At 35.6% G+C, this 12103-nt stretch overlaps 1 protein-coding gene and 1 non-coding gene across 18 annotated transcripts in view; one reads left to right on the top strand and one right to left on the bottom strand.

Annotated features, from left to right (window-relative positions):
• The window catches only part of Tbc1d5 (TBC1 domain family member 5), a 451848-nt gene that overhangs the window by 308870 nt on the left and 130875 nt on the right, over positions 1 to 12103 (bottom strand). The gene's annotated exons all lie outside the window — the stretch shown is intronic.
• LOC114702181 lies at positions 3400 to 3506 on the top strand. The gene has a single exon (XR_003735937.1). It is a non-coding gene; the product is annotated as a U6 spliceosomal RNA (small nuclear RNA).

The raw sequence follows: 12103 nt of genomic DNA, 5'->3' as shown, positions 1-12103 counted from the left end.
TTAGCTGTCAAAACACACGCTGCTCTAACAAAGACCTAATTTGTACATACCTCTTTGTAAAAGAAACCTATTCAGAAACATTTTGGGAAAGGGCTGGCAGCTCAGTAATGAATGCATTTTTTGTTCATTCATCTGAACCTGAGTTCATTCCCATAGAATGTTATTAGGGGAGTGTGGGACACACCTGTAGTTCAGTTGAAGGGGAAGGTGAGGACAAAGAGGAGAATGTAAGGGGCATACTGGGCAGCCAAGTATACCTGCCAAAAGTGATCTTGTCTCAAAAAAACAAAAACAGTAGGCAGTGCTAGAGGAGCCACAAAAAGGTTGTGCCCTGGTTTCCACAAACACAGGTAAAGTGCATAAGCGAGAACACACATACACCTAAGGAAAAGAGGAAGTGTATGTGGAGAGCAGGAAATAGATCAAAGTGTTTAAACACATGAACACATCACAATGAATTTCATTAGTCTGTAGAATTAATAGATGCTAATTAAAAGTTTCTCTTCTGAAAAAATCTTTGCAAAGAATTAAAACTCACAGAGAAATAAATCCTTGACACTGGTCAAAAGTTCCTCAGGCTGTCAACATGAGGTACTCAACTGCAGAGGCTAGAATAGAGTGTCCCTGCAGCAAACCTTTTACAAAATGCCAGAAAGCAAAATAATGAAGTCCTAGAGGAAGGAACTTTGACATGCAAGGTTTATTTTGAAGACATTCTGCTTAAGCACAGTCATACAGGTAGGACTTTCGTTCTTTATCTCTTTCCTTACATGATATCTAAGAACACATCCTCTCCTGACTCCCATCATATAACAGTTTTATACCTTGGGACTGAGTAAAAATTTTTCACAAACGAACTTCCCTGGATGCTAGACTATGTAAAGTTTGAGTATTGGGAAACATGTCGACTTTCTTTATAAAAATCTTTCCATGCTATAATCACTGGTCCCTTCCTTGCAAATCAAAACCCTTGAGTTATTCTCTATTAAATATTAATAATTTGGTAATAGCTATATGAAATTGAGCCATATGAAATTAGTAATATTTAATAATTATTTTAAAAATGGACAATTTGTTTTACTATAGTACTGTATCTTATTATAATGCAACAGATTATAGTGATGTTTTTAAACATATTTTAAAATCAGCTCTAATTTATCGAAATAAAAACCATTTTTTTTTAAATCTGCTAACCAAATCATCTGTATTAGCAACTTAGGAAAATGTTTCATAAATGGCTGTTAGACTATTAAAGTCCTGAAGAGCAAACCTGACTTTTATTTGATTTCCATAGAAATAATAACTGACACATAGAAATGAACAGCACTTACCACTTCTTTTATTTTTTTATTTTTTGGTATAAATATGGTTTCATTACTTATTGATGATATGCTTGTTTCACTTTAAATATAAATTAAACCTTGACTGCATATTTTATAATGTGGGATGTTGAACATCATCGCTATTTTTCATATTGATCACTATTTTTATTTTGTAGTCATCAATGCTAAGATTAACATTTTGCATAAATACGTACTTTAACATATTAGAAGTATGTTTAGGGTCATTTCAGAAATTGCTGGAAGTTCTCTCCTAATTTCTGGCCAAATTTTATTTCAAATTTTATTAAGCAAGACTCAAACAGCAGGATTTTTGTTTTTTTGTTTTTTGTTTTTTGTTTTTGACACAGGGTCTCTCTTCATAGCCCTGGCTATTCTAGAACTCACTATACAGACCAGGCTGCCCTTTAACTCACAGAGATCTATCTGCCTGCCTCTGTGTTCTGGGATTAAAAGTGTGTGCCAGCACACTGCCAATCAACAGTTTTTACAAGCAAGCTTTCTCATCAAATGTAGTCCAAACATAAAAAACAAATCCCAGAGCAAAAGAAAATGAAGAGGCAATTCTCCTCAAAAACGTAGAGGTCAAATGGCAGAGCAGTCCCTGGTCAAGGCAACAGGAAAAAAATTCAAAGTCAGAACTTACAAAGTGCTGTGCCAAGTCAGTCAAGAGCGGTCAGGATAACAGCAGTCTGCTAACAATGACAGCTTAGCTACGAGGACTAAGAAGACTCATAGACTTATTTCTGCATTGAGCCAGAGACCACAAGTGATGTCACAGATGCAGGTTGTAGGAGTACACTTACGATAGATGACTGTTAAGAAAACTAAAGTCTACCTCCTCAGAACACAAAGAACATTGAGCTGAAGACAACTGAAATACAGGAGCTCTGTCTTCCCTCTGATTGCCTAAAGCTCAGCTTCTTAAAACAAAGGTTGCATAAGTGCGGATCATAAAAATTTGACAATAGTAAAACATTTCTGTATACAAAATCACCAAAAAATAATTAAAAATCAAGCACGAATGTACCCAAGCTGTCTCTGGCAGCTCCTCTGGGCTGCCTCATGTAACTTCGATGTGGGCTCTGAGCACACAACACTCACACTGTACTGCACATGCCACACACCATGCAGTGCCCGTGAACACTGCCTGAAATGACCTTGGCTTAGATGTGAGACTACTGGATGTTAAGAGTTAGTGTTTTTACTGCATATGCAAATTTTCCTGCTCTTACAGAAACAATAATGGCTTAAAACAAAGACTTCCAATATTTTCCTGCCATCGTTCTTCAGTAATTATTAAATTAGTGCATGTTTGGACCACATTTGATTAGAATGCTTGATTGTAAAAAGTGTTACTAGGTTTTCTTTTATGTTGAGGAATATGAAAAAAATACAAAAAAAGACAAGAAAACCAAAAACCTTTTAAACTGGGCATAATTAGCACACTCTTTTAATCCCAGCACCTAGGAGGCAGAGCTAAGTGGATCTCTGAGTTCCTGGCCAACCTAGTCTAAACAGAGAGTTCCAGGATAGACAAGGAGACATAGTAAGAAGATGTCTCAAACAAAGAACAAAAGAACACCTCTAAACCATGGGTAAATATAAATGTGTAAAATCCATGTAAATTAACATTTTCATATAATTAAATTGTAAGTCAAAATGAACTTCTCTGTCAACAAAAAATAAATAATAAAATTTAGAATGTTTAACAAAGTATTTTGTGTGTCAACTCCCAAGTTTAATAATAAATAAAACCATAAATCTGAAAAAAGTTTGTTTTCAGAATGATTTTAACCATCAATTCACTTACTTAAATTGTAATTTGAGGAAACTATGTGGAAATTATTCATAAAATAAAATCTCCACAGAAACATAAGTTTACAACCTAACACAAGTAAAATATATAACTATAAATGTATTACTTGAAACTGTAATTTAACCTCAATAGTGAAGACATTTTGAACATTTAAAGGACATTTAAAAGTTAACACAGTCAATTTCAAATGGACTTGCAGAATATGCACACAAAAGACCAAACAAAACAATTTGCAAAGGAGTGCTTGCTTCAGTAGCACATATACTAAAACTGGAACAATTCAGAGAAGATTAGCATGGCCCCTGTGCAAAGATGACACACAAATTTGTGAAGCATTTCATAATTTGCAGCAGCTCTAGGTTACTTTACAAATAGGTCGATTGACCCTCCAGAGATTTTTTTTTTTTTTTTTTTTACAAAGGAATGAAATTTCACTGCAATCATAAATCAGTGATCACAAGCAGTTTCATCCAATTACACATGGGGATATGTAATTAAAAAAAAAAAACACCTCATAATGAACTATTTGTTCTTATAATCTCAGCACTCAGAAGGCAGGGGCAGAAACATCATGAGTTCAAGCTTAACATAGACTACATTATAAGATCCTGTCTCACAATATCAAGAACAAAACATAACAGGCTGGCATTGACACACACCTATTTTATTGTTTATGTTTTCTATTAATGTGATAAACACCATAACCAAAAGCAACCTGGGAAGCAAAAGGTTTAATTCATCTTCCACTTTCAGGTCCATCACTGAAGGAAGTTGTGGGAGAAACACAAGTACAAGAAGGAAGCAAAAACTGAAAGCATGAAGGAATGCCTGCTTTCTTATATACTACTTGCCCTAGGGAGGCACCACCCACAGTGGGCAGGGCCCTCCCACAGGAAACATTAATTAAGAAAATGTCCCAGAGACTTGCCAACAGGCCAATTTTATATAAACATATTTTCAATTCAGATTTCCTCCTCCCAGAGGACTCTGCTTGGGTGAGTTAACAAAATTACTACTCATTATACCTATAGTAAAAGAACTCTGTAGAAGACAGGAGAATCTCAAGGACTAGGCTAACCTGGGCTACAAAGTACACTTAAGGTCAGCATGCCTCTCAAATAAAGCAAATTGCAGTACCGGGCGTTGGTGGCGCACGCCTTTAATCCCAGCACTCGGGAGGCAGAGCCAGGCGGATCTCTGTGAGTTCGAGGCCAGCCTGGGCTACCAAGTGAACTCCAGGAAAGGAGCAAAGCTACACAGAAAAACCCTGTCTCGAAAAACCAAAAAAAAAAAAAAAAAAAGCAAATAGCAGTAATAACAACAAAATCCTTGAAATGGGGATGTTGAAGGAAAAGGTAATCCTCAGTGAGGTTTATAAAATGTAAACTGTTAAGAACCAGTATGTTCAAGTTTGTGGGCCACATAATTTTTGTAGCAACAATCTAACTAATGAACATGGCTAATAAATTCAAATTTTTTGAATGTTACATAATGGTCATATGTCAAAAACACTTCAGCACAAAACCATACTTGGTTTATTAGCTATAACAAATGGATAGTCAGATTTTACTGACAATCCATCTGTTGTATCATGGTCTTAATCACACTGTCACATCTTAATCAAAAAGTAGAGACTAGACTTCATTTCTCATATTTTTACATCTAGTTCATAATTATTTAGTATCTATCTACTTTCTGTCTTAGTGTCCTAATTCACTTCTTACTTTGATACCTGCTCAAAAGTAAACCAACAACAAAACAGTCAATCCACTGTACACTGACATTCACAATTCCAGGTGTCCAAACCGTCTATATATCCTGTCAACTAATAACTATAGACAAAAAGACCCAAAATTACAGATCATTTTTAAGGGTTTGATATTTAATAGGTATATGATTAAAATATATCTAAATGGCAAGCCAAAGAAAGCAGATTTTTCAAAATAAATGCCACTGGGACATCAGCAAAGACGTCTATATAAGAGGAAACAAAAATTATCATAATGTATTAGAAAAATGTAGTCTCCATTTCCTGATCACAACAACAATTTAATGTTAAAGTAAGTCCACATTAACCACAAGTCGAAAAAACAAAGTCATCTGCAAAGAGTTTACACGACAAAACATTATATAAGAACACACATAGGAGAAAGGACAGCACCTCCAACAATGATGACAGAAAAACTGACCTCAGCATGCAGAATAAATTAGACCCGTATCTGTTACTCTGAACAACACTACATTGAGTGGATGGAAGATCTCAATTTGAAATCTGAAAAGCTAAAGCTCTAGAAGAAAACATAGGTGGTATTCCAAAAAGATACAGATGTTAAAAAAAAAAAAAAAAAAAAAAAAAAAAAAAGGCTTCCTGAATAGGAATCTACTTGCTCAGGAATTAAGGTCAACAATTGACAAATGAGACCTCGTAAACTTAAAAGCTTCTGCAGGGCAAAGGAAACAATTAAGTGGAGGGGGAAAAAAAACAGAAAGGAAGAGTATCCACCAGATATACCTAATGAGAGAGGATTAATATCCAGAATGTATGAAAAACCAAAAACAGAGTCGAGAAAACAAGATACTCAATTAAATGCCTAAGAAATATCTAAAAAGAAGTTTTCATCATCCTTAGCAATGCACAGTAAAACAACTTTCAGATTTTTAATCACCCCAGCCAGAATGACTAAAAACAAAATAACTGACAACAAATAACATCAAGGTTGCAGAAAAAGAACTCTCATTCACTGATGGTTGCAATGCAAATTGGTGTAGCCACTTCAGAAATCAGTATGGCTCTTCAAAACAAATCCACCACATGACCAAGTTACCCCGCTCCTTGTCACATGCCCAAATGACACACCATCCTACTTTTATAGATACTTGTTCAGCTATGTTCACTACTACCCTTTTCACAACAGCCAAGTCATGGAAACAACCCAAATGTCCATCAATAGACAAATAATGAAACACAGTAAATATACACAGCAGAATACTATTTGGTTGTAAAGAAAAGTGCAATCATGAAACTTCAAAGTACATAGACATGGAGTAAATTTCTAACTGAGGAGGAAAGGACATAAATGCAGAAGGAGAGGATTGGAAGTTGGACAAATAACACTAAGAATGTTTGATGAAGCTTCAAGAAATCATATTACTTTATATTTACTTCAAATTGTATACATCTAAGTTTGTACACACACACACACACACACACAGACACACACACACACACACACACACACACACTTTAAGTAGAGTCTTGTCACTTAAACTGACAATTCTCCTCACAAAAGCCACAGATTATCAAAAACTCCACTATCACGAATGGAAAACTTCCATTTGAGTTGTTGTTCAGGTGACTGAAAACAATACAAGTTACTGCTGTGACCCTCAGTTGTCCCTTGGGGTTAAACAGCTGAAGACACCACACACTTCAGACACAGGGACTTAGAAGATAGGAACTGTATCTGACCTGAAAACCTCCTTCCTGTAATAAACAATATCCTATCCAACAGTGATACCAACTGTAACAAAGACTAGCACGGCAAGAAATCCCTAAATGTGCAATAGTGGCACTCATACCTTGGCTGTAACCAACAGTTGTCCAGTTGGGCTTAAGTTCCACTCAACGGAAAGAAAATCGTGCCTGGTACTAGAAACCAAGCCAATTACCTGGTGATAATGAGGTACCAGATCTTAGAAAAAGATTCTACTACCACTTCTTTACTAGACCAGCCATTCCTAACAGTGTTCTAAAAACTACCTATACTCACAGATCCGTGAAGCTCACAGGCCTCATCAAAAAAATCTCTCTTTGCAGCAAACAATGACCATTACTGAAAATCACAACAGGTTATAAGATCCTTGGATACATCACAATATAACTAACTGCACTTAAACCTGGGGAAACATTGAAGAAGATGGGGCAGAATGATTCTAAGAGCCAGAAGACCAAGAAGTTGGCTGTGATACTTTATTGCCTATGGGTAGGGGACAGGGAAGCTACAAAAAATATGGCTACCTAAACAAGACCTGAACAATGATAGTATCCATAAACATGCTAATGTGGAAGGGTGGGATTCCATGGAGTCTCACCCCTACACAAAGAACCACAGGCAACTACTGACTGCTAAGAGAGGGAGAATTACCTTCTCCCAGAGAAGAGCCTCATAAATTGTTATCCAATACATAGTAGTCAGTGCAGAAATTATGAACACACAAGCCACAGTAAATGGACCCAGAAGGCTGTAGTAACATGTGTGTGTGTGGGTGTGTATGAGAGAAAATAAGAGAGAGAGAGACAATTTGGGAGAGAGTATAGGAGGTCATGGGTGAAGTTGGAAGGCAGGGACAGGAAAAGTGATGTAATACATATTTTAATTCAAAGATCTTGATAAAACAAATGAAATAATCCATGATTCTAGACTTTGAGTTGTCAATGGCTAGCACCATTAAAAATTAAAATGTATTTTGTGCCTCCTGATAACAGGACACAAGAGTACCTACTGTACTACCATGACCAAGGGGCTACACCAAACCCCTTCAGACATCTCCTTTTTGAGTGGCCATTATTCACTACCGAATTCTCAAAATTCTTTCAGCTATTCATGAGGTTGCAATCTGTCTCAATCCTCCACTCAGTTATTATCATAGTTCAAATCAGCATCAGGTAATAAGATTGATCAATCAAATATCATATTCTCATAAATATTTTTCATGAATGTTTTCTATGGAAAGAAAGATTCTAAAAAAAAAATCAATACTATCATTTTAGTCAGGAAAGTCAAACCTATATATTGTAGCTACAGAAATAAAAATGCTCATGAGGGTAAGTGATAGACCAGAACTTGAGAGACTCAATTGTAAAGAAAACCTCATTTCTATCTTCATTTGCTGCTTTTGTTAACAATCACCAAAGAACTTTTTCGTTATATAAGAATTTATTTATTGTGCTAGATATAAACAACATAAATAAAAAGATGAATACAAAGCTGTCCTCTCATTTCTTTTGTTTGTCTGTTTTTTGTTTGTTTGTTTTTCGAGACAGGGTTACTCTGTGTAGCTTTGTACCTTTCCTGGAACTCACTCTGTAGACCAGGCTGTCTTCGAGATCTGCCTGGCTCTGCCTCCCAAGTGCTGGAATTAAAGACATGCGCCACCACTGCCCGGCTATCCTCTTATTTCTTAACAAAGAATAACTTTCCAAATTACAATCATTTACATGCTTCAATTTACTTTTGCTTTTTTTAAAAAAAAAAAATTCATTTCTTCTGTTATTTTTTTTTAGATATATTATTTCTCCCTCCCCTTTCTTCTATCAAAGTCCTCCCTTTCTTGCTTTCTTTTCAAATTCATGGCCTCTTTTCTCATTATTTGGTGTGTGTGTGTGCGTGTGCGTGTGCATGTGCGTGCATGTGCGTTTGCATAAACACATGGTGTGCTCTTCCCTAGGGAAGACTATTTCTTCTGCTCTCAGCATTCCTTAGTTGCCTGTAGTTCTTTGGGTAGAACAGAGGCCTCAAGGTCTTTCCCAGTCAACTTTAACCTGTCTATGGTCCTTTGTTCAGGTTGTGAGCTGGTGAGACTTCTGACATTACCAGAAGACACAACCTCAAACACACTCTCTGATCATCAGCCCTCTCTTCTGCAATGTTCCCGTAGTCTTAGGTGCAGGAGTTGTATTATAGATGTATCCTTTGGGACTGGGCTCCACAACCTGTATTTTGATTGGTTGTTGTTTTCTGTAATGGTCTCTGCCTGTAGCAAAGACAAGTTTCCTTGATGAGGGCTGGGAACGACACTAACCTGCGTATATAAGGACAAATATTTAGAATGAAGTTAGAATTTATGTTGGCTGATTAAAGCAGTGGTTGTAGGTTCTCCTTTAAGATCCACGATTTCACTAGACTTGGCTAGCTCCAGGTAGTTTTCAGTACAAGGTATATGGAATTAGAAAACAGCTGGTCACTGCCAAGGTATGTGCACCAACACCACTATATGCTCAGGGTTATCCTGCTCTGCTGATCATGGTTAAGGATCCTTCAATTTATGAAAATGGTGCATATTGTATTTAATATGTTTTGCTAAAAAAATATAAATTTATAGTTTCCCAAAGGGCAGAAACATGAAAAATTAAAACAAAGACTATATAATCTAACTGAATAACTTTTAAAGGTAGGCCCTACCATGTGGTTGTCCTTGGACTTGAACTTGTTATTTCTTGACAAGCAAAGTCTCAAGCTAGTGATCTTCCTTTCTTTGTCTTCCCCATTGGTTATTGCTTTAAAATGATCTTGAATTACTCTAAGTACAGTACAACATCTTTCAAACATTAGAATGCTATAATATAATATAACTTTTCAGATCAATTTTTAGGCATGCAACAATTGAGAAAAATGTAAATAAGGCCACAAAAAAGTGACCACTTCTTATTGGGTATGGGGTAGTGGGTAGGGAATCTCTTTATCTTTTCTCAACAAATCTAGCAGTTCTAAAGACATCGCAATATACAAAGTTCATAATTTAGTAACATGTAAGACAAGCTTATATACTTCAGATATTCAGTCACATGACAATTTCACACATACGGAACGTAGCATATTATATTATATATAGTCTATTATAAAAATCTGGACTCCTGTATAATTTAAAATACAATTCTACTATAAAGGACTATGATACTAAAAGATCACTGTATATTTCTTTAAAAGCGACATGTATTATTCTTCAAAGATCCAATGTGGTAAATAGCGGCTTCCAAGTGTGGTGATTCAGGAAGGTGATGGATGAGGTCTTTAAGAGGTGGGGCTGCTGTGAGGTTACTAAATTGTTCCAGTTTGAGGGATGATGAGAAACCTAACAACTTGCTACCTTCTTGGCTTTTTTACTTGACCATGAAGTGAATGATTTGCTCTCCCAGGCGCTTCTACCATGATGCACAACTTCATCCTAAGCCTAAAACTAAATGGACCAAACACATCTTCAACTGAAACCCTTGAAATAACAAACAAGATTATTTCCTCTTTGTTAAGTTTATCTCAAGTACTAGTCACGATGAAAAGCTGACAAGCATAGGCAGAGACAAATCAAAATACAGAAATAGACATCAACAAAAAATAAAACGTCTTCCTTCATAGGTGACAGAAGGCCATAGCTCAGATCTGAGATGTGTGAAGAACCCTGGTGCTAATCTTGAAATTAGTAAAAAGAAGACCTCACTTTCCTCTGGCTACCTAAAAACTGATGACAGTTGTCAAGATAATGACCGTAAAGGGAGAACAGCAAAGTTACTTGTAAGGTAAGACAATTAAGGAATATACTAAATTTCAAATAAAGCATGTAACAGGAAATACTCAAATCATTCTTCCTTTCCTCCTTCCTCCCATATTTTCTATTACTTTATCTTTCCAGTCACATATGGAAATGTAAGACTGGTTCACATTCAGTAATTAACATGGTAACCCAAACAATAAAATTTTGTATAACAAACATGCTAGAATGCTTTTAGCAAACATCTACTCTTAAAAAACAAACAAAAAAACCACTTACTCTTTGAAAATGGGAATCTTGTTGATTACATTCCTCAGACACAAAAAAGAGCTTACAGACTTTTTGGTAAACAGGAAATTTTATCTCTTTGTTAAATTCAAAGTAGGTAAAAGAAAACTTTACCAAAATGAAAAAGAGAACAACTATACTTTTATAGTTCCTATTGGGTTGTAAATACACACTCACACAGACACACGTACATATGTAAATGCTCCTCATGCATACATTCTGGCATAGAATTCTCAAGCCCTAGCATTATCCTAGGAAAATGCATTGAACTTCCTACCAATTATGACATTTGACAATATATGTGCTTTTAAAACAACCTATATGTGTGTGTGTGTGTGTGTGTGTGTGTGTGTGTGTGTGTGTGTGTGTGTGTATCTCACTCATCTTAGACATCTCTCATGTTAAGTATTTCAAGGAGTCCACAAATAATTTCCAAAACTAGTGAAATGTTTCATAGTCCTTAGTTTGGAGAATAACCTGATTAAAGCAGACCATTCACTAATAAAGTGCAACTTAATAAATCATGTGGAATCTTATTTTGTTCAAACCCTTACTAACTCATAGCACCATCTGTTACCATCAAAACTATATGACAAGATATGATATATAATTAATAGGTAAACAACAATCTAATTAAAATGGACAAATACTCCATGTTCCTGCCATTTGGGAGCTCTAATTACAGACTAAATTTTAAGCTTGAATTAAATATTTAAGCTGGAAAATTAACTTTCCTTCTCGAGCCTTGAATACATTAATACAGATATGTGAAGCGACTTCCTGATGGGAACTTAAACATGTAATTTAGTTTCATCAAAGCAGTTACTAATTGTTAAGCAGCAGTACCTTACCATATGTACACAATAGCTATTTAGAGCTGAAAAGGTGGTGTGAAGCACCCCTCTGCAACCCTTCCCTGAAATAAATATAGAATGTATATACAGCACAATAGTTAATGTTACACATTTAAAAAAAAAGTACTAAGAGTCTACAGCCTTCAGAACTTTGTGTTAACAATAAGAAATTAGAAATAAATAAACAAAATAGCACTATATGAAAAACTATAAGCTAAATGACCAAGAAAATGACATTCAGGCATAAGATACATTCCATAAAACTAAAATTAAGTAAGCCCTGAGCCACTGAATGAAAATAGTAAGAAGATGTAACAACTCCCTTTCCTCCCTAACTCTTCTTTTCATAGAACACAGAATAATGCTCTAGAAACTGATCAAGAGGATAGAATGACGTTTCCACATTTTCCACGTCTTTTTGAATGCAAAAGGAACTAAGATTTCAAATCGAATGACACTAGCAGGCCAGAAAAAAAGACATTCAATCTCTAAGAATGTAAGAAATACTGCTAGGCTTTCACTGTATACTTTGCTAA

This window comes from Peromyscus leucopus, chromosome 16_21, assembly GCF_004664715.2.
Source record: "Peromyscus leucopus breed LL Stock chromosome 16_21, UCI_PerLeu_2.1, whole genome shotgun sequence".
NCBI classification, from domain to species: Eukaryota; Metazoa; Chordata; class Mammalia; order Rodentia; family Cricetidae; genus Peromyscus; species Peromyscus leucopus.
This window is presented reverse-complemented; position numbering and strand designations above follow the sequence as displayed.